Here is a 26,112-nt window from a genome sequence, read left to right as displayed (position 1 = left end):
CTTTCTTCTCTTAAGAACATAAGAAGTGCCTATGCTGGGTAAGGCCAGAGGTCCATTGTGCTCAGCAGTCCGCTCACGTGGCGGCCCAACAGGTCCAGGACCTGTGTAGTAGTCCTCTATCTATATCACTCTATCCCCTTTTCCTTCAGAAAATTGTCCAATCCCTTCTTGGACCCTATTACTGTACTTTATCCTATCACGCCCTCTGGAAGCTTATTCCAGGTGTCCACCACCCGCTGGGTGAAGAAAATCTTCCTAGCATTGGTTGAATCTGTCCCCTTTCGGATTTTCCAAATGCCCTCTCGTTCTTGTAGCTTTCAAAAATATGAAGAATCTGTCCCTCTCCACTTTCTCTATGCCCTTCATGATCTTGTAAGTCTCTATCATATCCCCTCTAATCCTCCTCTTCTCCAGGGAAAAGAACCCCAGTTTCTCCAGTCTCTCCATGTATGAAAGATTTTCCATACCTTTTATCAAACGCGGTGCTCTCCTCTGAACCCTCTCGAGTATCACCATATCCTTCTTAAGGTATGGCGACCAATATTGAACGCAGTACTCCAGGCAAGGAGTGTCAAAGTCCCTCCTTGAGGACTGCAATCCAGTCGGGTTTTCAGGATTTCCCCCAATGAATTGGCAATGCTTGTGAAGGAAAAGGTCCTGGTTTGGATTTTTCCAATGGTGCGAGGAATACATATATATTGTATAATGAATGACAAGAACAAAGCAAAAGACCGAAGCTGAGAACAACATAGAAACATAGAAAAAGACGGCAGATAAGGGCCGCGACCCGTCTAGACTGCCCACCCTAATGACCCTCCCCATAGATACAACCTGTAGCCCCTGACGCTGCCGACGGGTGAAACACAGATTTGTGTTGGGCATTTTTACTCAGTTTGTGGAGAAGAGTGAAGCAAGGAGTATGAAGAAAAAGTCTATTGGAAAAATATACCCATGAAGTGATAAGTTTGCACAATATTGAAGACTTTTTAGTTACCATACTGCAATAGTGCATTTTTGGTTGTTAAGGGTTCAGTTATTTATATTTATATAATATGATGTATTAGTATACTTGTGGTTTATAGCAGTGGCGTACCTAGGGGGGTGCGGGGGGGGCGGGCCGCCCCGGGTACCAGCCCTAAGGGGGTGTTCCCGGCCTTGCCGTTCAGTCCCCCGCCACCCCCGAAGGACCGCTCGCCCCACTGACCTTCCTGCACCACCTGTGAAGCAGCCCGCAGCAGGATCGTGAAGTCAGCGTCAGCATCCCTGCGCTGCTTCCTGCGCCGCGATCCCGCCCCTCCTCTGACGTCAGAGGAGGGGCGGGACCGTGGCGCAGGAAGCAGCGCAAGGATCGCTGACGCTGACTTCGCGATCCTGCTGCGGCTGCTTCATAGGTGGTGCGGGGAGGCCAGGGGGGCGAGCGGTCCTTCGGGGTGGGTCGGGGCATCAGGCCTTTAGGGTGGGGCGGGCGGGCAAGCAGGCTTTCAAGGGGGAGGGGGTGACAGGCAGGCAGGCAGGCCTTCAAGGGGGGACAGGCCTTCGGGGGGGGTGCAGACCTTCAAGGGGTGCAGGCCTTCAAGGGGGGCAGGCAGGCCTTCAGGGGGGTGCAGGCCTTCGGGGGGGGTGCAGACCTTCAAGGGGGTGCAGGCCTTCAAGGGGGGGAACAGGCCTTCAAGGGGGGAAAGGCAGGCAGGCCTTCAAGGGGGGGACAGGCCTACAAGGGGGGGGGGACAGGCCTTCAAGGGGGGGACAGGCCTTCAAGGGAGTGCAGGCCTTCGGGGGGGGGTGCAGTCCTTCAAGGGGGTGCAGGCCTTCAAGGGGGGGAAAGGCAGGCAGGCAGGCCTTCAAGGGGGGGACAGGCCTACAAGGGGGGGAGAAGCTACAAGGGGGTGGTACAAGCCTTCAAGTGGGGGACAGGCCTTCGGGGGGGGGGGTGCAGACCTTCAAGGGAGTGCAGGCCTTCGAGGGGGGTGGTGCAGGCCTTCAAGGGGGTGCAGGCCTTCAAGGGGGGACAGGCCTTCAAGGGGGGAAAGGCAGGCAGGCAGGCCTTCAAGGGGGGACAGGCCTACAAGGGGGGGGAGAAGCTACAAGGGGGTGGGACAGGCCTTCAAGTGGGGGACAGGCCTTCGGGGGGGTGCAGACCTTCAAGGGGGGGACAGGCAGGCAGGCCTTCAAGGGGGGGACAGGCCTACAAGGGGAAGGGACAGGCCTTCAAGGGGGGTGCAGGCCTTCAAGGTGGGACAGGCAGACCTTTAAGGGGGGACAGGCCTTTGGGGGGGGACCATGATTTAGAAGTACACGGAGGGAAGGGGGTGTTCAAAGAGACATGCATATGCCAAACTTTGGGGGGGGGAAGAAATAATGGGTCTGAAAATAGAGGAGAGGGAGAGAGATGATGGACCATGGGATTTAGGGAGGGAAGGAACAGAAAGGGAGAGAAATTGGACACAAGGGATGGTGTGGAGGAGGGATAGAGATACTGGATAGGAGGGTAATTAGGAAAAGAAACGGAGAGATGGTGGACTCTGGGATGGTGGGGAAGGAGGGAGAGATGCCGGATGAAAGGGTATTTAAGAAAAGGTGGATCTGTGGAGGGAGATGAAAAAAAGGAAAGATACCAGACTTCCTGGGAAGGGAAGGGAAATGGAAAGGGAGGACAGAGTTGGCAGATGGATGGTTAGCATGCAGAAAGAAGGAGACCCTGGCAAGCAAGTTATCAGAAGAAAACCAGAGCCTTGGACCAACAAGATTTGAAATATAACCAGACAACAAAAGGTAGAAAAATTAATTTTATTTTCTGTTTTGTGATTATAACATGTCAGATTTGAAATGTGTATCCTGCCAGAGCTGGTGTTGGACTGCAAACGTGAGCTAGGATTTAACAGAAAGAGGAAAAGTCCTTTTTGTTTCTTTATTTTATTTACACCACAGCGCCAGTGTGGTTAGGAGAAGCCAAAGGGGGTGAAAAAGCTATAAAACCCACCAGGAGTTTTGAAAAAAATCACCCAACTGGGCAGGAAAATCGAATTGAAAAACCAATTCAATAGGGCTGAATCGAATCAAAATGTCTTTTTCCTGTATCTGGCAGCATTAGTTTGCGCTACTGTCTTAGACTTTAGGACCTGGGATTGGGGAGAGATGGCATCCTCAGTACTTTATAATGCAAGTGAAACGAGGATTTGGTCAGACTTTTGAAGGGTCTGCAGAAAAAAAATATTGTATAGGCCGGGGACATGAGACAGCAGGAAATGGGAACTTTTCTTCCTTCTATTTTTGTGAATGGAAAGGCTGAGGATGTCAGAGAGGTCAGTTAAAATATGTGCTTTATAAGAAAATATAATAATGTGTTTTATAAAGTTTATAGCATAGCTGGCCTACCCAGTGAGGTGTTCCTAGTGGTGATGGTGGCTGCGTGTCAATGTGTTGAGAGGAAGAGGTGGTCTGGGAAATTCTGCTGAGCAAACTCCGGGCCCATTTCCACCCCCCCAGTTAGTCCACTCCACTCAACTGATTCACACACTGAGTGGGTCTTTGGGTGTTGTTTTGGGATCTCTTCCAGTGGTTTATCTCCTTCTGGTCCAAGGAAGGAAACTTTGTTATCCTTAGCATTGACCTACAGAATATGTTTGTAACAGCGCTGCTTGTGTGGCATTAGGCTATGTAGTGATCGAAAGAAAAAAACAGACCTTTGCACATTTTTGCACTATATGGTGGGTGTATGAGGAGATTCACATTTCCTGCACAGCTAAGTCCATGTGAAGTTACCTTGTGCTGTATTTGACATCTAGCAAGGTCTCTGTTTGAAAGGAAAGATCTAAACTTAAAAATGAAGTGGCCAGAAGTTATGGTAAAAGCAGATAGTGTAGCTGGTTTTAAGAAAGATTTGGACAAATTCCTGGAGGAAAAGTCCATAATCTGTTATTAAGACATGGGGGAAGTGTCTGCTTGCCCTGGATCGGTAGCATGGAATGTTGCTACTCTTTGGGTTTTGACCAGGTATTAGTGTCCTGGATTGGCTACCATGAGAATGGGCTACTGGGCATGATGGACCATTGGTCTGACCCAGTTAGGCTATTCTTATGTTATGTTCTCATCTGTAGGGGCCTTTGTTTTCACTTCTTATTTTAATGTATTTTTTTTCTGGGAACTTATCAGTGTTTTTTATAATGGGAACAAAAATGGAAGAGAATTAATGTGTGTGGAATGGGGGGTAACTAATTTCTTCAGCTAAATAATTCAATCCACTTCAAACAGACATAGGAGAACTTGTGCACCATTCACACACCCTCCAACCAAAAACGTCAAAAGAAAAAAACTGTTCGACAACCTCCTAGTCATTCGAGCTGCAACACTCGACCCCCAACTCTACAACCAATTGATATCAACCACAGACTGCAAAACCTTCAAAAAGAAATAAAAACCCTTCTATTCAAAAAACACATAAAACCGAACTAACACAATCAGAACTGTCCCAAGCATCACCTGCAACTACTCCATATGTACTTCTAATGTCATGACAATTTAGACATAATTTATGTTATGTTATGTTTGGAATAATGGTTACATATATGAGGTTCAATAAAAGAAAATTTTCACTGCCTGTTTCTATTCTGACCATTTATTCCATTTCATGGTTATTGCAAAAAAAAAATAAAAAAAAATTTTTTTACATGGGGGGGGGGGGGGGGTCAAAAAATGATGGGCCCTGGGTGCCACATACCCTAGGTACGCCACTGGTTTATAGGTAATTTTAAAAGTATAATATAATATTAAAAATTAAAAAATTGTGAATGATGTGTGGAAATTTTAGTTTATAAATTTGTAATAGATATAGGTCTTTGTGTTTATGAACAATGAATATGCATGAGATCTGTTAGCATATAATGAAAGCAGTGCATGCAAATAGATCTCATGCATATTCATTGGGGAAATCCTGAAAACCCGAGTGGAGGGACTTTGACACCCCTGTCTTAGGCTCTGATAGTTGCTATGCTGATTAGCCCTGTTTGTAGGTGGGCCAACTGCAGGAACTACTCCAGCTCTGGATTTGTCCTTTGCTTGCCAGGTGCCTGCTGGGACTTGTGATTTCTTTCCTCTTACTATCCTTAGGTTATTATTAGGGAAGGATAAATGGGTCACTGTTTGTTTTGGGGTTTATTAAGTAAGGGTGCTTTCCTTTCCTGCCTGGCTCTAGGAGCAGTTTTAGGAGTAATGACTGGTGAAACTTGCTCAAAACCCTTTACTTTAGCTTTAGACTCTGGGCACTGCAGGATTTCTTTAGCCTTCACGGGGCTCTCCCTAAGACACAGTGCACTGTTTGTATCATGCTCTGTGGATGGCATCACCCCAAGTTTGAGAATATACTGCCTGCTTATCCTTGGATAAAACTTTGTTCTATTCATGCAAGTCTTATAAAATTACTTCCGACATCAGCATTTTAGGATTGGGTCACTTTCCTTCAGATATCAGAATTGGCAAGAAACACGCAAGCACAGGCAGTCTTTAGTATACATCACAGGGTTAATTAGGTGAAAAAATATTTTTGTTCTTATTCACTTCACACAATTATCTACAATTTTAAGCTTCAGCTTGTCCAATGAGTCAGATGATTGACTAGTACGTCTCAACTTGTAGATTGAGAGGACACAAAAATAGATGTAAGCAGTGCTAATTTCCTAAAGGTCATGCCATGGCAAGGTCGCTGACTTGGAACCTCTTTGATGTGCAGCAAATCTCTTTTTCCACAGTGTAAGTGGAATGAAAGTTTGGAGGCTGCCACTGGCCCCAATCAAGTATCTTTATATTCTTTCCAAACAATGGAAGATAGAAAGAATTATAAAAGAGGTCTGGAATGGCCAAGTTGTCGCCCCTCACACCCCACATCACAAAACCCTTCGCTATACTTGCTTATCAAAGTTCAAATAATCACAGTAATAACGTGGACAATAAATAAACCACAGACACTTTATTGATGGTAAAACAAGGCTGCAGCTTTGTTTATTGGGGACAACCAATAAGCAATCAACAATTGCTTCATCTCCCGAGCTACAAAACATTGCAATTTGACAAGCAAATTTATACCCCTGACTCTGCCATGTCAGCAAGAGCCTAGGGGGTGGCATGGACCTCCATGCCCCATTCCGTGCCATCAAATTGTATACCCCTGACTTCATCACCTCAGCAAGAGCCTAGGGGGTGGTATGGACCTCCATGCCCCATCAAGGCAGATTCGCTCACCTGAGCTCATTTTCCCTTAACTGCTCATCCCCTGATGAGCCTAGGGGGTAGGCATGGACTTCCATGCCCCCCCCTTCAGGGTCACTTGACCCTCGGCATCGCCACTCAACTGAGCTGACCACCAAATACCTGCTCATCTTTCAATGAGCCAAAACCTTGTAGCTCGGGGTTACCGCCCCAGGTCTGTAACATACAGGCCCCCCCCACCCAAAAACAAAGCTGCGATCCAAGGGATCCCGAGAAGGAGAACTGCCTCGCCCTAAGCACTAACCATCCCACCCCAGGCGCTCCCCCATCACAAGCACCCGCTAAGCTTTTGACCATCCCCGTCAGCGGAACCTCTCTCTCCCAGTCCCCCCAACACTAGCCACATGGTCTCTAATGCGTTCCTACCAAACTATGAGGAAGGCAATCAAAACTCAGCTCTTTGACAAATTGCTCTGACGCCATTACTACCATGATGCAGTGGCGTACCTAGCATATGTGACACCCGGGGCCCATCATTTTTTGGCACCCCCCATCTGTACGAAAAACATAATTTTTAGTAACAAGCCACATGACACACATGAGTACCTAGGAAAAGGCAGCATCTTACATACTGCAGTGAGCAGTATAACATCAATACACCCATTGTAAAACTAATCAAGCCAGACTAGAACAGATCAATCCTACACTAACAGAAAACCATGTCTTTCGAACACACAGAACACAGAAAACACCTTCGCCTAGTATGGAATATGTCATCACAAACTAACCCCTCCCCCTTTTACAAAACTGTAGTGTGGATTTAAAGCCACGGTGGTAACAACTCTGACGCTCATAGAATTCTGAGCATCAGAGCTGCTACCACCACGGCTGGCGCTAAAAAATGCTCCACAGTTTTATAAAAGGGGGGATAAAATAGAAATACATAGACAAAGGTTAAATTGAACCAGCAAGAAGCTGGACTCTGCATACAATGCAACACCACAGAAACAATGACACAAGTCTCCTAAAGCAATAAATAAATAGAAAATTTTTGTTCTACCTTTGTCTTTTCTGGTTTCTGCTTTCCTCATCTTCTTGTTACTCTCTTCCTTCCATCCACTGTATCTCTTCTCTCTGCATCTTCCATTTGCTCTGTTACTGTGCCTCTCCCTTTCTCCCTCCTTCCAAATTGGTCTGGCACCCATCTTCTTCCCTCCACTCCTCCCATAGTCTGGCATCTCTGTCTTCTTCCCTGCCAGCATCTTCTCCCAACTCTCTCTTCCCCATTTCCCTTCAGTGTCTTCTCTCCACTCTCTCTTCCCCATTTTCCTGCAGCATCTTCTCCCCACTCTCTGTTCCTCATTTCCCTTCAGCATCGTCTCCCCACTCTCTGTTCCCCATTTCAATTCAGCATCTTCTTCCCACTCTGTCTTCCCCATGTGCTTTCAGCATCCTTCTCCCCCCTCTGTTTTACCCTGTTTTCCTCTCCACCCCACCTTTTCTTCCTTTCTCTCTCCCTGCCCCTTACCTTCCAACAAACATCCCGGCCCTGTGGCCGGCGATGTCTAAACTGCCTTCTTTCAGCAGCCAGAGCATTGTAGTTGCATATGGCTGCCGTAAAGGTCGTCTCTGATGCAACTTCCCCCCCAACCTTTTTACTGAAGCACAATAGCAGTTTTTAGCGCAGGGAGCTGCGCTGAATGCCCAGCGCTGCTCTCGATGCTCATAGGCTCCCTGCGCTAAAAACCACTATTGTGGTTTTGTAAAAGGGGGGCCATAGTGCAAAATATAGACAGCAGATATAAATTCAGACACATTTTGATCACTAAATTTAAAATAAAATCATTTTTTGTACCTTGTTGTCTGGTGATTTCATGAGTCTCTGGTTGCACTTTTTTCTTCTGACTGTGCATCCAATCTTTCTTCCCTTCTTTCAGCCTGTATGCTTCCTCTCCTTCAGACCTCATTCCCTCCCCCAATGTTTTCTTCCTCTCTCCCTGCCCTTTCTTTCTCCCTGCCTCCCTTTCTTTATTTCTCTCTTCATGCCCCCTTTCTTTTTCTCTGTTTCCCTTCTTTCCTTCTGTCTCCCTGCCCCCTTTCTTTCTTTCTCCCTGCCCTCCCCCAAGTCATTGCCGCCGCCATCGGGGAACAGCCCCCCAAGACACCGTCATCGGGTAACATGCCCCAAAGCCGCTGCCGCCCCAAGCTTTCCTTCCCTGCGTCGGGCCGACCAGCATTACTCTCCCCGACGTCAATTCTGCCATCGGAGAGGAAGTTCCGCTCAGCTAGGCAGCGATTGGCTGGCCCGAACTTCCTCTCCGATGGCAGAATTGACTTCGGGGAGAGGCAGGCTGATTGGCCCGGTAGAATTTTCCAGACCTGGCCGGCTGTGCACCCCCCCTAAGGCTGCACCCGGGGCGGACCTCCCCCCGCCCCCCCTTGGTATGCCACTGCTATGATGTACTTCTAAAGTACTTCCAAGAAAATTGTACCATGTGATATAATTTGGAAAGGCTTGCAATACCGCTGTCAGTATATGGTCCCTTCCTCTACCAACCTCGCTGCATTGGTTGTGGGGTTGCGGTAGATAAAATAAAGTTATTATTACTGTTATTACCAACTAGTGGAAGCACCACACTTAGATCTCAACCATATGACCACCTGTGCGTCTCCCAAACCCCGGCACAAATACCTAGCAGACCAAGTTGACACTCAGAAGGCCCGAAATGGCTATCCAAGCTCACCCTGAGCCCGGTCGTAACTAGACCTCATATTCCGGAGGGAGAACACCCCTGCAAAACCACAGCCATAACAGCCCACTGCAAAATGGACAACGAACGCTCCCCACCACCTACCCACTGACAAACTCATACCCTGCACAGCAAAACTATAGTGACCCAGCATGCGATCCTATCCAATCATACCAAAGGTGCCTGCCACCCTGCACCTGGTCACTATCCCAATAACGCTCAATTAGAAAGTACCCCTAAGCCCCCATGAGGGAGCAGCCCAACCAACAAATACCAAGCCCACTCCCTGAAGAGGTGGTCAAGAGGGTCACCAGGCGCACACCTTATGAACCCCAAGGCTCTACCTACCCCAGGGCCCTGACGCATGCCTGAAAACCTCTCCAACACATGCCACACCCAAGAAACAGAAAATAATTAACCTATAAGCACAGCAGTTCCCCAACCGCTGACCCATCTTGGGAGGGGACACCTGCCCGTGAGAAACACGACAGTACCCACCATGACACCGTGAGTCTTTTTGGTGTATTAAGAGATACTTCAATCCAACGCAATCTGAACACCCCCTTACACAATAGGCAAAGGGAGGACTGTTAGGCCTCACATACAACCCCAACCCCTCAGGGGGACCTCTGGCCCCATGACCGCCGACAAACAAAGCCCACCATGACTGGAATAGTGAGGACTCGCCCCCACCCCCACCCCTAGGAATGTATGCAGGCCTAACCTGCTTGAAACACCATATCCAGCACGACAACCTCAATACAGCAGACCCTTCGCCTCCAATGGGGCAATGTGCCCCTAAACCAACCCCTGTCACCCCCAGGCCCCCATCCTACAGACCAGCCCCTGGCTATCGGACCCATCCGACAAGCCATGATCACCACAGCAAAGCAGGGACCGACGCATCAGCGCCCAGAAGATCCTCTACCCGACTGGCATCCCCTGTAGTGACGTGAACCCCCATGCCATCCAATAGGAATACACTCTTAAAAACACCACCCCCGTCGGGTCACCTGGAGCACCCCAACTCTGACAAACCACAGCACCGCACGGCGCTTAGAGCGAACTGAACACCCCGCTCTGATACCCATACCACAATCCCAACACAGTTCCCAAGCTCTTCTACCAGTGAGGGGCGCCGGCACCCAGGGCACCAGACCGCCACCATGCCAGCATCCCTCCCAGCATGCACACAGACCTGCCAGGAAACCAGAGCTGCCCACCCCACCCTCAAGACCATTCGCCAGCGCTTCTGCAGAACCACCCCAAGGCATGCCAGCTAAAAGGAGGGAGTTCCGCAACCACACAGCATGCCCCAGCTCCCCGCCCCACTGGGTCCTGCCCCCCATTGCCCCAACAGAGTCATCCAGGCCTGCCCACAAAGATACCCACCTGGTCCTGCCCAAAGCCACCGCCGCAGAACAGCCCCCAATTTTGCGGCATGCCAACCACCAGGTGGGGGGGTTGCCGCTGACCGTTGACACCTCAACACCAGCTACACAGCCCACTCCAGCCACCAGCGTGCTCCCCGCACTGTCCGGTCTCCCCCCCCCCGAAAAACCAGCAGAACCACCTGGTCCTGCCCAAAGCCACCACTGCAGAACAGCCCCCAGTTCTGCAGCATGCCAACACCGGGGGGGGTTGCCGCTGACCGGTGACACCCCCAACAACTGCCATACAGCCCGCTCCAGCCACCAGCGTGCACCCCACACTGCCCGGTCTCCCCCCCCCAAGTATAAAGTAGAATAATACTAATAATGAGAATTTTAAATTCAACATTTTCTTACATCAGTAATGTATCTCCCAAAGTTTTATTTCTTGTTTTTGTGTTTGCTTTTGTGTCTGTTTCCATAATTGACTGTCTGCACTCGACCCTGTACAGCTGTCCTTTACAACCATTTTTTCAATTGCAGTGCCAAATTTTTCAATCGCAGTGCCAGTTTTTGCCCATCCAGTGCTTTTGTCAGCATTTACTTTTAGCAGCGCTTTCACCGTGCAATCACTTCCGGGTTTGATGTCATCATCCAGGAGAGCTTCATAACCCAGCACGAACATGGTGCAGCCATCTTTTGATCAGGAGATGTGTCTTGGCATCCCGTTAAAAGGTATGTCATAGTGGCTTCAGAATTTTTTGAAGTTATGCATAAATCCAGTTTATTGATATAAGTCTCTATTCTGGCTCTAGTTTGATCGGATCGTTTTACATCCTGAGGCAGCAGACTCGTGAAACACTGGCCACTTTCGGTGTACCGATCAACTGAAGATAAGTTGAAAGTTTCTTTCTTCTATCAACTTGCATAGACAGCCCTGTTTAAGGTTTTTATGCTTTGGGAGTGCAATGGAGGTTTTTTGCCAGTGAGGTTATCACCCAACCACCTTGTACTTCCATATTTGGTCCATGCTCACAATGGCTCCATGCCTCAGTGCTAATCGACACTTGATCTCTGCTGTTGAACAGCCACTGTGATCATTGAGGAACCCAAGGAAAACGAAGCTGTCAACTACTTCTATTTCTTCATTGTTGATCTTTACGTGGACTTTCTTGTTGGCGGTAGTCATGATGTTGGTCTTCTTGATGTTTAGGTAAAGTCCCTTCTTCTTGCTTTCTTCTTTCAGCTTCTTTCTACTACTACTACTATTACTATTAATTATTTCTATAGCGCTACCAGACACACGCAGCACTGTACAGAGTCACAAAGAGTAAGAAAACAGTTCCTGCTTGAAAGAGCTTACAATTTAAGCAGGCAAGACAAACAAACAAGATGTCATGGATACAGTTAAGGGGAACGGTTAATCAGCTGGCTGGGTTGGAGGGCAGAGGAGTAGGGTTAAGGATTGAAAGCTATATGAAAAAAGTGGGTTTTCAGTCTGATTTTAAACAAGGGAAGGGGTTTGACGGACAAACGGGTAATTTTTCCAGGCATAGGGGGCAACTAGACGAAAGGAACAAAGTCTGGAATTGGCAGTGGAGGAGAAGGGTACTCAGAACTCAGAACTGCCTGGAGACTCAAACTAAAAACTTACAAAAACCTTACCAAGGAAAAAAGAAAAAAATTCTACTCCCACATAATTGGTAACATTACAACCAACAGCAGCAACCTCTTTAAACTCGTGAATAACCTTTACAAATTCGAAACACTTACTAACAACCATGAAGAATCAACACTAACCGCCAACACCCTAGCGGATTTCTTCAAATCCAAGATCCTAAAACTAAGATCATCATTACCTACCTTGACCAATCCCCTGGAGCTCTTTCCCATCCTCCCTGACATCGACATAGCTAAACCAGACCAAGGGTCTAGATCCGACTTAAACTGGAACCAATTTACCACAATCGACTGGAAAACCTTCAACAAATATTATAACAAATACACCAACTCCTTCTGCAAACTAGATACCTGCCCCCCAAATGTTATGAAAACGGCTCCGATCCACTTCAAAGCAAACATGCTATCATGGGTCAACTCCCTACTATCCGCAGGAAACTTTCCTCCAGAGCAAGGCCATATCTTAATAACCCCAATCATAAAAAGCATAAAGGAACCTTCCAACGCACCTTCCAATTACAGACCAATTGCTAGCATACCAAAATTCACCAAAATTGCGGAAGGGGCAGTAAAAGCAGAACTCTCCGCATACCTGGAAAAATTCAATATCCTAAGCGACAATCAATCGGGCTTCCGCGCGGACCACAGCACAGAGACCATTATAGCCTCCTTACTTGACCACTTGCACATACTCTTCAGTCAGGGCTCCAGCGCCCTGATCTTGCAATTTGACCTGAGCAGTGCGTTTGACTTAGTCGACCACACTATTCTCCTGGAATGCCTGGCCCACATTGGCATCTCCGACCAGGTCCTCAGCTGGTTCCAAGGGTTTCTACGAAACAGATCCTACAGGGTACGCAAAATTGACAATTTCTCCTACAGCTGGGTTAACTCCTGCGGTGTGCCGCAAGGCTCCCCCCTGTCCCCCACCCTGTTCAATATCTACCTCGCCTCCCTCAGTAACCTCCTACACAAACTCAAGCTCAAATTCTTCATCTATGCAGATGACATCACAATTGTCATCCCTCTAATCAGTCTATCCCAGGAACTTCTCACCTACATCACTAGCATACTCAGTCAGATAGAACTCTGGATGCTCTCCTTCAGACTAAAACTAAACCCGGACAAAACAAAATTCTTCCTGGCCACCCCCAAAGACAAAATCAAAGACACCACAATCCAAGTGAAAGGATTGGTTTTCCCACTCGAACAAACATTAAAAATACTAGGAGTCACGCTTGACAAACATTTATCCCAAGAAAATCACACCGACCTCACTGTTAAGAAAGGCCTTTCGGCGCTCTGGAAACTTCGTACCATAAAGAAATACTTTGATGACACCGCATTCCGCCTACTAGTACAATCCTCTATTCTCAGTATATTGGATTACTGCAATATCATTACCTGAGCTCCACAAAGAAAATCACCAGAAGACTAAAACTGATTCAAAACACAGCCGTCCGCCTCATTTTCGGCCTGAACAAATGGGAACACATCACTCCCTTCTACCACCAACTGCATTGGCTACCTTTCGAATCCCGAGTCCTTTTCAAGTTCGCCTGCATTTGCTACAAAACAGTATTTGGTCTTTCACCAAAATACCTCTCCCCCCACTTCACTATGTATTGCACCAATAAGAAATCCCGCAGAATTCAGCTATTTGCCTTCCCCTCCATAAAATTATGCCAGCTCATAAGATTCCTCGACAAAACCTTCGCCTTCCAGGCAGCTAAGCTGAACCCTTGGCTAGCCCAAATGATGCTTGAGGCCCCGACCTATTTCGACTTCAGAAAACTTCTCAAAACATACCTTTTCCGCGAACAGGACCCTTAACCCTTATTCCCCGCAACAATCCAACTCCCGCCCCACCCCTTCCCCTCCCTTGGTTCCCTTCTCCCTCCCTCATCTCTTCCAATCCAACTATGATAAACTTCTGCTAAAACCCCAATACTTCCTTCCCCAATAATTCCGACAAAATGTTGTAAATCCGTGTTCAGACCGGATCCTAATTTAATTGATGTGAACTGCCTAGAACTCTTTGGGTATGGCGGTATATAAGAACTTAATAATAATAATAATAATAAGAGTGATTTATCTGAGGAATGGAGTTCTTTGGGAGGTATATAAGGAGAGAGAAGCGAGGAAGATAACATGTATGGCTATAGCTACTTAATGGCTTCAAGTTGCACCAATTACTGACCAATATTCAGCACTATTTAACCGGCCATGAACAACGTTGATGGGTTAAATGTGGATATTCAGTGTGAGATAACCAGTTATTCATGGTCAGCAGCTAATGGTTAACTGTCTATATTATGTGATAACAAGCAATTTTTAGCACTGAATGGCTAAGTTTATCAGCTACGTAGATCAGACCACATAAATAGCAATCCTTTCTTCAGCCACTATAAACTTAACCAGTCAATGACTTAACCAGTGACTTAGCCGGTTAACTTTTAATTGCCAAAAATCCCTCACAATGCCAGTCACTAGAAACAGCCTGGCAGCTAAATAGGGCCCTTATCGTCATTCTTAGCATTTATTTCACTTTGGTTCAATTGTATGCTGAAATCTATTATTTTTGTCTTCTCTTAATGTCCTGGGATGATAGATTTAAAAAGACAAAACAAATACCAGGACTAGCTCAGGCCATCCCTGATCATTCTGAGCTGTCTGCTAAATTCTCCTGTTAAGATGCAAGAAGGAAATTCCTCTTCCTCTTTGGAGGAAGGAATGGCTGTTGTCACTATGCTGTTTGCTAGTGCAATAGTAACATAGTAAATAATGGCAGAAAAAAACCTGAATGGTCCATCCTACACCTAATCAACATATATGGGACAGAGAATGTGCAAGTCTATCCAGTTCTGGCCTTAATTCTTTAATTATTACCATGCTTTTTTGAATTCTGTCATCATTTTCCTCTGCACCACTTTCCTCGGGAGGGTATTCCAGTCATCCACTACTCTATCTGTGAAAAATAATTTCCTAACATTATTTCTAAGTCTTCCTTCCTGCAACCTCAATTTATGCCCTCTAGTTTTACCATTTTCTCTTCTCTGGAAAAGATTTGGTTCTATAATAATACCTTTCAAGTATTTAAATGTCTGTATCATATCTACCCTGTCCCTCCTCTCCTCCAGAGTATACTTATTTAGGTCTTCCAGTCTTTTATTGTACTTCTTTTGGTTCAAACCCCTTACCATTTTCGTTGCCTTCTTCTGGACCGCTTCAAGTCTTTTGATATCCTTCTCCAGATATGGCCTCCAAAACTGAACACAATACTCCAAGTGCAGACTCACCAATGACCTATACAGGGGCATCAACACCTTCTGCTGGTTATTCCTCTTTCTATACAGCCTAGCATCCTTCTGGCTACAGTCACCGCCTTATCATATTATTTAGATGCCTTGGATGCCAAGGTCCCTCTCCTCATCCTTGCACATCAGCCTCTCACCTCCCAACATATATGGTTCCCTCAGATTTCTACTCCCCAAATGCATCACTCTGCACTTCTTCGCATTGAATTTTAGTGCCAGATTTTAGACCATTCTTCTAACTTTTGCAGATCTTTTTTCATGTTTTCCACTCCCTCTGGAGTGTCCACTCTGTTACAAATCTTGATATCATCCACAAATAGGCTAGCCTTACCTTCTAACCCTTCAACAATGTTGCTCATAAACATATTGAACAGAATCGATCCCAGCATTGATCCTTGAGGCACTTCAATACTTACCTTTCCCTCCTGCAAGTGAATTCCATTAACCAACACCCTTTGGCGTCTGTCTGTCAACCAGTTTCTAATCCAGTTTACCACTTTGGGCCCTAACTTCAGCCCTTGGAGTTTATTTAAGAGCCTCCTATAAGGAACTGTGTCAAAGGCTTTGCTGAAATCTAAGTAAATTACATCTAGTGCATGTCCTTGATCCAATTCTCTAGTCACCCAGTCAAAGAATCTAATCAGATTCATTTGGCCCGATTTACTTTTAGTAAATCCATGTTGCCTCGGATCTTGTAATCTATTAGAGTCTAAGAATTTCCTAGGGCATCATGCCGCTCAGTGGTATAAATTAATATCTGGCTATATGAATAAGAAACCAAAAACTAGTCTTAGAGACATTTGGAGCATTGAGATAAAGCAGCAGATTTCTGCGTCTCAATGGCCACGAATTTGGATTTGGAGGATGAGATGTACAGCGTCAGCATCGATGAGACAAACTTGGTTTTTCTTGTTGCATAGAAGTTTTTGGACTTCAATTTAGTTACAGAAGTTAGATAGTTCTAAGTCTTGATTCCCTGGAGGGTGTTTTCCCCTATGACAGACTCTGGAAGAGCATTTCAGTTTTCTACCACTCTCTGGGTGAAGAAGAACTTCCTTATGTTCATATGGAATCTATCCCCTTTCAATTTTAGAGAGTGCCCTCTCGTTCTCCCTACCTTGGAGAGGGTGAACAACCTGTCCTTCAGTACCTTGAATGTTTTGATCATGTCCCCTCTCAATCTCCTCTATTCGAGGGAGAAGAGGCCAGTATCTCTAATCTTTCTCTGTACAGCAATTCTTCCAGCCCCTTAACCATCTTAGTCACTCTTCTCTGAACCCTTTCGAGTGGTACCATGTCCTTCTTCATGTACGGCGACCAGTGCTGGACGCAGTACTCCAGGTGAGGGTGCACCATGGCCCGGTACAACAGCATGATAATCTTCTCTGATCTGTTCGTGATCCTCTTCTTTATCATTCCTAGCATTCTGTTCGCACTTTTTGCCGCCGTTGCACATTATGTGAACAGCTTCATTGACTTGTCGATCAGAACTCCCAAGTCTCTTTCCTGGGAGGTCTCTCCAAGTACTACCCTGGACATCCTGTATTTGTGCATGAGATTTTTGTTATCGACATACATCACTTTACACTTATCCATGTTGAACCTCATCTGCAATGTCGATGCCCATTTCTCAAGCCTGATTATGTCACGTTGCAGATCTTCGCAATCCCCCTGTGTCTTCACTACTCTGAATAACTTCGTATCATCCGCAAATTTAATCACCTCACTCATCGTACTTGGGGATTTATCACTCTTAAGCCTATCAATCTGCCTGCATACCTCTTCTAGACTGACTGTCAACCCTGTCAGTTTCCCGTTTTCGCTTCCAGTATATAGCCTGATGGGTTCCGGTATGCTATATATATTGTCTTCGGTAAATACAGACGTAAAAAATGTGTTCAGTCTGTCGGCGATTGCTTTGTCCTCCTTTAGCACTCCCTTCATTCCTTGGTCATCCAACGGTACCACCGCTTCCTTCCTTCCCCCACTATCCCTCCTCCAGCAGAAGCAGCAGCACCCCTTTGAAACAGGAAGGCGTGGATAGACAATGAGACATCCATTAGTGAGACAGCCATTCATAGATCCCATAAGAACATAAGAATTGCCATACTGAGACAGACCGAAGATCCATCAAGCCCAGTATCTTATTTCCAACAGTGGCCAACACAGGTCCCAAGTACCTAGCTAGATCCCTATTAGTAGAACAGATTTTGTGCTGCTTATCCTAGGAATAAGCAATGGATTTCCCCAAGCCACCTCAATAATGGCCTATGGACTTCTTTTTAAGGAAATTATCCAAGCCTTTTTAAACCCCCGTTAAGCTAACTGATTTCACCACATTCTCTGGCAAAGAATTCCCACAGCTTAAGTTACTGCTGTTGTTTTGTGCACGTTTAAATGAAGCTGGAAGACAGGCAGGCTGTTCTTGGGATGGGACAGAAGAGAGACCTGCCCTTGTTCTAGAAACTACAGGGGTATTCACAGGTCATAGCACAATATTTTAACTGAGTCACTACAGGTCTCTCCTTTCTACCTAGAGCAGAACTTAGAGGGCTCTATACACTCTCTAAAAGCCAAGTTAGAGTCCAGTTTAGGAGAGACCTAATTGTTTAGCAAGGTATTTAAGCAGAGCATCTGACAGTGATACAGAACTTGTGTTTATTGCAGGACATCAGTTTTGTGTGACTGAAAATTCAGCACCCACAAAAACCAGCATTGAATGGCATTTTAGAATGTGCAATTCCAGGATTGGTGCTCTTTATAGAATAGCGTGTAGCGCTGGGATCTGCGCATAAATTTGGACATGAAGCGTTACAACAGGCGAAAGGCTTGGATAATTTCCTAAAAGAAAAGTCCATAGGCCATTAGGGGATGGTTTAGGGAAATCCACTGCTTATTCCTAGGATAAACAGCATAAAAATTTGTTTCACTACTCAGGATCTAGTTAGGTACTTGGGACCTGGGTTGGTCACTGTTGGAAACAGGATACTGGGCATGATGGACCTTCAGTTTGTCCCAGTATGGCAATTCTTATGTTGTTATATTCAGGTGTAAATCTTGGCATGTGAGTTGAGGTGCCGATTCACACTTTTCTGTAACACTGCTTGCATTTTAAGGGAATGTCCTTGACCTATCCGTGCCCCTCCCATGGCCATGCTCCCTTTGCAGATCCACATAGAAACAAAGGCGCGCTGGGGCCTTAACGCAAGGAATAGTGCGCGCTAGACGCTACCGCCTCCTTTTGAGCAGGCAGTAGATTAAAAACGCTAGCGCACCTTTGTAAAAGGAGCCCTAAATGTGTTTTCATATGGATCTGCCGTTTCTGCCCCATTTTGGCGCCTTGCGTCCATTAGAGCGCTTTTCTGCACTGAAGTAGCGCCTAACATTTGGCACCACATATGGAATTCCCTTACATGTAAGACTTGCAGACCCACATGTGTATGTTCTGAAATACCTACTTGGGTGTGTAACTTTCATGAGCAAGTTGTCAAGTGCCTCCATTTACTTTTTCAGCATGTAAAACGGCTCCTTCCACTGCGCATATAGGTAAATATATGCTCTCCTGGTTTGAACAAGTTCCTGGAGGCAAAGCCCATAGTCTGCTATTGAGACAAACATGGGGGAAGCTACTGCTTGTCCTGGATCGGTAGCATGGAATGTTGCTACTGTTTGGAATTCCAGAATCTTGTTGTTCTTTGAGATTCTGGAATATTGCTACTATTTGGGTTTCGGCCAGATACTTGTGGAAACAGGTCACTGTGGAAACGGGATACTGGGCTAGATGGACCATTGGTCTGACCCAGTATGTCTATTCTTACATTCTTATGTGTTTTAGAAAAGGCTTTTACATCAGCAGATCCTTTTCTAAAATATCATTGAAACTGTACACTTAGATGCATTAATTTCAATTTCTATGTTCTATCCAAAGTGAGGCTTTATGTGTATGTATTAGTTCCGAATGTGTGGTTGTTTGAAATCTATATAATAAAACCGTAGGCGGCGCATGCGCATTCTTATCGGCGTGCTTCCATGATCCGTATGTCCGTGGCCGCCAAGAGTGCAGCATGCCCCGCGCTTACTACGGCCCCACGCGCAGCTGAGTTCGGCACGGCGGTTTCCCCAGATAGGGGAAGTCGAACAACTCACTCCCGACGCGCAGCTGAGTGTCGGGAATGCCCCCTCCCTCCTGCTGTCACAGTGCAACCTCTTCCCTGACACCCCCTTCTGGTAGCGGGAGGGATGCCCATTCCCTTCTGCTGCTGCCGATAAGCAACCCCTCGATACCTCCTTGGCAGCAGTAGAGATGCACACTCCCTCCTGCCACTGCTGTAAAGTGACCCCCCAACGCCCCCCAGGCAGTGGGAGAGATGCCTATTTCCTCCCACCACTGCCATAAAGTGATCCCCCCAACACCCCCCCAGGCAGCGGGAAGGATGCCCATTCCCTCCAACGACCCCTTGCCCCTTACCTTGTTCACGATGGCCAGCCAGAGAGATGCCTAATCCCCCTGGCCATTAGGCCCGTCTCTTTGAAAATGACAGGTATTATCCTCCCCGGTGCATCCTGATTGGCCCAGGATGTTTAAGGCCCCCTCCTATGGGCCTTAGGTGTCTGGGCCAATCAGAGCCTTAGACTCCTCCTCTGATTTGCTTAGGTTGTTTAAGGCCCTTCCCAAAGGACAGGGGCTTAAGCAACCATGGTCATTCAGAGCCTCAGGCTCCTCCCCGGCACATCCCAGGATGCACCAGGAAAGGAAAGAACCACCATTTTGAAGAGGCGAGCCTGCTGGCCAGAGAAATTATTCCATATAAGACAAAGACTGTGGAATACAATGTTCTTGAAGTGATCTTTGTTAAAAGCAAGTAATATTTATTAAAGACAAGTACATCCACTTATCCACTGTAAGGAACAAGTGACCCAATGAATAGCAGTGGCCCTCCTGGGGTCAGAGTAATTAGGCATCCTTCCTTCCAGCCATTGTGAACAAGGTGTGTGGGGGAGGGAGGCGGGGGATCATCAGAGGCACAGGGAGGTTGTCAGGGGCATGATAGCAGCAACAGGAAGGAGTGGGCATTAGGTGTTGTCGGGGGGATGGGGAAAAATTTTCTGGCAGGTCTGAGCTGTCAAGCCTTTCCTGTTAATGCCTGAGCCAATCAACACTCAGGCAGTAACCAGAAAGTAAGGATGTGACAGCTCAGACCTGCCGGAAAATTTTGCTAGCAGGGGGGAGTGTGTGGTGCATTGGTTAAAGCTACAGCCTCAGCACCCTGGGGTTGTGGGTTCAAACCCACACTGCTCCTTGTAACCCTGGGCAAATCAGTTAATCCCCCCCATTGCCCCAGGTACATTAGATAGATTGTGAGCCCGCAAGGACAGACAGGGAAAAATGCTTGACTACCTGAAGAAATTAATGTAAACCGTTCTGAGCTCGCTTGGAAGAACGGTATAGAAAACTGAATAAATAAATAAATGTAGGACAGCGAGGCTAGGGAATCGCCTGGCAAGAATAGAGAAATCGTCCAGAGTGCTTGTTTTAAATATTAATGGCCTTGTTGTAATACATTTGCATGGCAGAGTTGGAGTCTCTCAGGAAGCCTGGAAAAGACCTTGGTGAGCCCTTTTGAGAATTGGCTGGTTGAATACTTCCACGCTACACTGGTTCCAGCCAGTGATTAAATCCCACTGGCTCCCAATTAGCCACCGCATTACTTTTAAAATATTACTTTTAACTTACAAAACCTTAATTTTCAAAGAACCACAATTTATCAACCGATTGCTTATTCCTCATAATACTTCTCGCTCTCTTTGATCGACGACTCAAAAACTCCTCACAGTGCCTTCACTAAAAATCATTGGCACCAGCAGACACGATATGTTTTCAGTAATGGCTCCCCAATTGTGGAATGCTCTTCCTCATTATATCAGAGAAGAAAAAGACCTCAGTCAACTTAAGAAACTTCTAAAAAGTTGTCTTTTTCAGGTTCAGGTTTTTATTTATATTTGATGGATCGCTTATTCAAATTACTAAGCGATTTACAGCTTCATAAAACGGGTTTCAATAAGTAAACGACAAACAAAAGTCTTTGAACTAACAATTTAAAGACGTACACGAAACGTAAGGATAAAGGGGTAAAGTTACATCTTCATGGCTTAAGAAAAGAGAGAAAATAAGGAATGAAACAATGGGAAGGGGTAATAAATCTGAGCCCTAATATTTGTATCTAAAGAAGAAGGCTAAAGATTGAACGCGTCTTTAAAAAGACAACTTTTTAGAAGTTTCTTAAGTTGACTGAGGTCTTTTTCTTCTCTGATATAATGAGGAAGAGCATTCCACAATTGGGGAGCCATTACTGAAAACATATCGTGTCTTCTGGTGCCAATGATTTTTAGTGAAGGCACTGTGAGGAGTTTTTGAGTCGTCGATCAAAGAGAGCGAGAAGTGTTATGAGGAATAAGCAATCGGTTGATAAATTGTGGTTCTTTAAAAATTAAGGTTTTGTAAGTTAAAAGTAATATTTTAAAAGTAATGCGGTGGCTAATTGGGAGCCAGAAGGATTTAATCACTGGCTGGAACCGGTTTAGCGACCATCGTTAAAGGCAGGATGGGTTTTAAGAATCTTCCCCTCAGTCACTTTTTATTGTTTCCAACCCAATGGATGTTGGAAAGAAATCATATATAAGGCATTGAGAATGTCTGTTTGTGTCTGGAGGCAAAATATCGTATTTTTCACTCCATAAGACGCACCAGACTCTAGATTTAGAGTAGGAAAACAAGAAAAAAACCATTCTGAACCAAATTGTGTACTAATATATACCAGGCTCTGCACCCAGCCCCCCTCATTCCCTGCCAGGCTCTGCACCCTGCCCTCCCTGACAAACAGTGCAAACAGTAAAAGGAAAATAGAACAACCAAATTCAAATACAATAAATACTTCATGTGACAAAAAAATTATGCTTCTTCAATAATTTTTTTAACTCCATAAATGATTCTGCTGACAGATATTTAATGGAAGCTTGCTCCATTCCCGGGGCCTATGCACAAAAATATATATAGTATTCAGTAATAGCCATCATTATGCTCCATGTTACCTGTTCATGCAAAGTCTCCGAACCCTAAGCCTGACAGCCCTGGGCCCATGCGGAAGGAAGCGGCTGTTGCTTAGGTTTCCATAAACAGGCCAAAGCCGCTGTGCTGCCTAAATAGGGGCCCGGCCCGCCCCCTGCACCTTCGTGATCTGGCCTCAGCTATTCCGGAAGTTACAATTACCAGGCACCCCACCCAATCCCCCACTGTGCTATAACTGGGCAGTCGCCGTAAAGGAGAAGATTGAGGGCTCGGTGGCCAGGTTGGTTGTGGGCAAGAGAAGACGCTTGTGTGGTGCGTGGTGATGTTTCCAGCTGGGAGCACGTGCCAGCGAAATATACCCCAGAGAGAAGCATAAGCGCGCTCTAGAATTCTGTTTTGCCCGTATGAAAAATGGTGGCGCAGAACTCACACTCGTCCCCCCCCTCCTCTGAGTTTGAGCGGGTGCCCCCTTGTGACTGAGGCCCAAAATGCTGCACAAAGAAATATGCTTTCAACTTCGTTTGGAAGGTCAAAATTTTTTTCTCAGATCTCAAAGCAAGCCGAAGAGAGTTCCATAATTTTGCCCAGTGACATTTTGAAATCTGAGGTCATATACTTTTTTTAAAAAAAATTTTTATTTATTGCAAATTGTATTTGAAACAATATCCAAGCAAACAAAGCTTGTACAGAAAAAGTGGCACAGTAAAGTTAAAATATATATGAAAACAATTCAGGAAAAATAAATCAATTACTTCCCACGATAGTCCATGATAACAAAGAAGAAGATGCATAGATTATTATCAGGAAATAACCCTTAAACAAAGTCATAAAAACAGGAAAAGAAAGACAGATGAACCGAATTTAAGACTCATCAACTATTCCTCTTGAACGCTGTTAACAATTCTGTGAGTTCAAACTGGAGATGAGATCATATGGACTAGATCAGTGTTTCTCAACTCGGTCCTGGAGAACTCCCTTGCCAGTCAGGTTTTCAGGATATCCACAATGAATATGTATGAACTTGATTTGCATACACTGCCTCCATTATATGCACATTGCTTTCATGCATATTCACTGTGGATATCCTGAAAACTTGACTGGCAAGGGGGTTCTCCAGGACTGAGTTGAGAAACACTGGACTAGATGATGAGCAGTCATAAAGGTTGTCAATTGCGAAGATGTGAGATCGTAGCTTGCCTTTGGTGTTTTGGATGTCAAAGAGAGCACGTCAAAAAGAAGCACAAGGGCCTTCAAGTTCTGAGCAATCAAAAAAAAAAAACAAATTTATTGAAAGATCCAACACGGTCCATGTTTCGGCATGTCCGCATGCATCAGGGGTCATTCAATGCAATCCAAACAAAGTTTAGCTAAACAAATAACAGTATGTATGTGGGCACATTTCATTCTTATATTTACTACGCCAAGTCATGTGTCCTCTTTTTTTTTTACTTCACAAATACAGTAACCCTATCCAGAAGAAGATGAAAAAACCCCTGTGCACCTGATATCAGTCCTTTAGACATTAAAAAAAAAAAAAAATTCCTTCCTGACCCTAAATATGGTGATTGGCTCAAACCTATGTCTCTTAATGAGCCAGTGCCCTTTAAAAACCTGTGCAGGGAGAGCTCTATAGATGGCTGAGCTGTCCTGTCATTTCCTGTTTTCTACCATCATGGCCATGTCGAGGTTTCTGCTTCAAATTATTCATGCTGGGAAATTCCCTTTTTGAAAAAAAAAAAAGTTTACAGAAACAAAGAGAGAAAATAGCAAGACTTGCAGACAGGGAAGTGAGACCGAGTTTGTCAGCCCTGAGATAAGAGCGAAAAAACAACAAGGGAGAGACGGGAGGGCAATTTTGGTGAGTTAAGACAGAATGGTGTTCTGTTATGGGGCTAATGTATATTGGGAAAACTGGGGGGTGATGGGGGGCTTCTCAGTAGTTCTCACTTGTGATTTGCTACTGTGACAGCATGAGGTCAACCGTGACCATGTGGAATAGGTAGCTCAGCTCTTATTTTCCTGACTCCTATCTCATGGCACTCTGAGAGGTTTTCCATACAAATGCATTAAAAGAGACGTTCTTTATGATTTTGAACCCACTTGATTGACGTATTCAAGAGGATGGGGAGGAGAAGAAAGTCATGCCTCTAAATACTAATCAGCTTGTAGAGATTTGGAGGTCATTTTAGGAGCATCTATCCATTTAAACAGCATTTACATGAATAGATTGACTCCATATGTAAATGATAACTTTAGAAAGCTGCTGTTTGCATATGTACAGTAGATGGCCAGATCGCAGATATTAAGGGGGTGCATTTGGAGGGGGGGGTTAAACTTAAAAAGGTATGTCTTCATTTGGGAACGTTTTTGGAATACGATGACTTCTTCTGCAAGAAGCCGCGTTTTGAATTGTTGACTGTGTCCTATTAATATGCAAATATTATCAATGTTTGAATGTCCTTTTGGAACTCCGACTCGTTCCTGGGGGGGGGGGGGGGGGGGAAGGAGGGAGGTCATTGGGTTTGGTATAGGGATTGGGTTAGTTTTGGATAAAATGTTGTTTGGAACTTGATATATGGTTAAATTTTTGGTATTTGTCTTTTTTTTTTTTCTTGTTCCAATAAAAAATTATTATACCACAAAAAAGGTATGTCTCAGTTTACATAAGGAATATTTATGTACTTTAAAACAATTTCTGTGCTGGCTTTTCCACTTTAGATGAGGCTACCTGATCACTTGCACTTGCGATCACCACGGGGCAATTACGCTAACCACCACCTTGAAAATGCAAATGTGTTATTTGCTCCTCTTCTTAATTGGCTCCTCTTGTATGTTCAGCTGTTTTAAAATGTGCAATAGGCGTGTAAGTGTTGACAGGGACACCTGTTTACTGGGCTCCTTCATATGTAGATACCGGTGCTTATATGTGTAAAGACCTCAGGCAATGCTGCTTTTTATCTGCACATGTAGAGTTGTAAAATGGATGCTCTGGGTACAAAACTTAGATTGTGAGCCCTGAGTTGATCCATTACCTTGTTTAAAAGCAGACTGAAAACCCACCTTTTTGATTTAGCCTTCAGTCCATAACCCTCCTCCCCTCTGTGCACTGCTCACCACACTAGCCAGCAGAATCCATCCCCCCTTACTGTATTTCCCACCCTGGCATCCTGTTTGTCTGTCTTCTCTGTTTAGATTGTAAGCTCTTTCGAGCAGGGACGTCTCCTTTGTGACTAAGTACAGCGCTGTGTACATCTGGTAGCACTCTAGAAATAATTAATGGTAGTAGTAGAAAGTACCTGCATACAGGGCCGGATTTAGATGAAAAGAGGCCCTAGGCTATTCCACTTATGAGGCCCTTTCACCTCCCATTTTTAAGTTTGTAAATTACATGAGAGATAATAAAATACATCATTACTGTGATATATATCAATATGTTAAATGAAACATGTTGTTATTGGTACTAACCTTTATATAAAATGTGACACGGATAATAAATAAAAAAAAGTCGAGAACACCTATTTGGACATTTATTCTCAGCACCATATATAGTACTTGTAACAATAACTAATCAAACATAACACACAACATTGCCCCTTCCTATGTCCATAGTGCCCCCAGTGCGTCCTTCCTCACCTCACCCCCCCTCCGATGCCCACCTGCCTCCCATCCCCCTTCCACTGAAACCTCCCCCCCACCCCGATGCCAGTCTGGGCCGCCCTGTCCTGACG

The 26,112-nt window shown here is 45.4% G+C and overlaps 1 protein-coding gene across 1 annotated transcript in view; it reads left to right on the top strand.

Annotated features, from left to right (window-relative positions):
• The first annotated feature begins 24,147 nt into the window (after positions 1-24,147).
• LOC117357723 overlaps positions 24,148-26,112 on the top strand; it is a 47,144-nt gene continuing 45,179 nt past the window's right edge. Inside the window, exon 1 of the mRNA XM_033938706.1 lies at positions 24,148-24,242. The gene's annotated coding sequence lies outside the window, so the exon portion shown is untranslated. The remainder of the gene's footprint in view (positions 24,243-26,112) is intronic.

The sequence above is a fragment of the Geotrypetes seraphini genome, chromosome 3 (genome assembly GCF_902459505.1).
Source record: "Geotrypetes seraphini chromosome 3, aGeoSer1.1, whole genome shotgun sequence".
Lineage (NCBI taxonomy): Eukaryota > Metazoa > Chordata > Amphibia > Gymnophiona > Dermophiidae > Geotrypetes > Geotrypetes seraphini.
This window is presented reverse-complemented; position numbering and strand designations above follow the sequence as displayed.